The 1548-nt window shown below is 40.5% G+C and overlaps 1 protein-coding gene across 2 annotated transcripts in view; it reads left to right on the top strand.

Moving 5' to 3' along the window:
* Window positions 1-388, top strand: part of nuak1b (NUAK family, SNF1-like kinase, 1b) — a 40488-nt gene extending 40100 nt beyond the window's left edge. For both annotated transcript variants that reach the window (XM_054776741.1, XM_054776743.1), the window contains exon 7: window positions 1-388. This exon is cut by the window's left edge and continues 4672 nt beyond it. The gene's annotated coding sequence lies outside the window, so the exon portion shown is untranslated.
* The last annotated feature ends 1160 nt before the right edge of the window (window positions 389-1548 follow it).

Raw genomic sequence — 1548 nt, 5'->3', positions numbered from 1 at the left:
AAGAAGTGGAATCATAGGAACGCTTGACTGGATATTATTATGACAATAATATAATTATTATATTATTTAAATATTCTTTTTTTTTTCTCATTACTCTTGCTGCCATTTTTTTTTTTTTGTGAATCCTGGACTGCCAAGGTGGATTAAAAGTGGTGTGCCTTTGGTATATTTTATGTACGTTTTTTTTGGATAATGTGTTTTTTTATACTTGTATTTATTGGTGATCAAGCCATTTACTTTGTTGCCTGTGTGGGAAAGATTTGGTTTCAAGTCAGCATCATCTCATTGTCAAGGCACCGATTCAACAGCTGTAAAACGTCTTAATTCATCCGCCAATCAGCACAATCATGTCTCGTGCTGCAATAAGAAACAAATAAATGGATCTGGAACAATACACTGTCATACTGTGTGCGTTCTTTCTTCATGTCCACTTTCACTCTTAAATTTCCTCTTTTTTGAAAAAAGAAGCAGTCACTAAAAGTTTAAATGGCGGCTTTTTTATTTTATTTTTTTTAAATGAATCAAAGTTTCCACACAGTCTCAGCTTCTGTAGATGCATTTGTGTTAACAGTGCTGCTCCACCTTAAAATTTGTGTTTTCTATGCATTTGTGGTCTGGTAGTGTCACTCATCCAGCAATGACGTCACGGAAGGGAACACCTTTCGCAGTGTACACACACAATGACATTACTGAATGGGTATTTGCATGGCCACAGTCCTCTGGGACTTTATTTACACGACTAAAAGTAGGGAAATTAGTACGTCTACTCAAATAATACATCTACGTTTTGACTTTTGTTTTTTTTTTATATTAAATAATAATACCAATCGGTCTGCAGCTAATCTACTGAGCATCTCTCAGGAAGAAAATCTTAAATGAACTTAATTCGTGATTTAAAAGAAAAAATCTAGATATTATATTAGTTGTGCACCAAGACAACCAACCAACCAACATGCACTCAGTAATGGCCTTTTGTATTTAACGCTGCTATCCAATAAAATATACATTATTATTTTAATTGAATATTATGACAGAAATGTACTGTTTGATTACATTTTAAATTTACTGAAGTTTCCGCTTATCCAAGGCAGGGAAGCCCAGACTGCCCTCTCCCCGTCTACTTCGTCCTGCTCCTCCCGGCAGATCCCGAGGCGTTCCCGGGCCAGTTGAGAGACAACATCTCGGTCAGACGTGCCCTGAACTCCTCCCCGCGGGAGGCGTCCGGGAGGCATCCTGACCAGATGGCCGAGCCACCTCATCTAGCTCCTCTCAATGCGGAGGAGCATGGAGAGTTTCTCCAAGTTTCTCCCGGATGACAGTGCTTCTCACCTCACCTCTAAGGGAGAGCACAGCCACCCTACGGAGAAAACTCACTTAGTCCGCAATCAGTTCGTACACGTGATCTTGTCCTTTTAGTCGCTACCCAAAATTAATGACCATAGGTGAGGGTAGGTGAGGACCGGTAAATTGAGAGCTTTGCCGTTCGGCTCAGCTCCCTCTTCAACGCAATGGACCGATGTAGAGTCCGCATCACTGCAGACGCCGCAC

The sequence above is a fragment of the Dunckerocampus dactyliophorus genome, chromosome 5 (genome assembly GCF_027744805.1).
Source record: "Dunckerocampus dactyliophorus isolate RoL2022-P2 chromosome 5, RoL_Ddac_1.1, whole genome shotgun sequence".
In the NCBI taxonomy this organism is placed as follows: Eukaryota; Metazoa; Chordata; class Actinopteri; order Syngnathiformes; family Syngnathidae; genus Dunckerocampus; species Dunckerocampus dactyliophorus.
The sequence above is the reverse complement of the archived record's forward strand: the minus strand, read 5'-3'. Positions and strand labels throughout refer to the sequence as shown.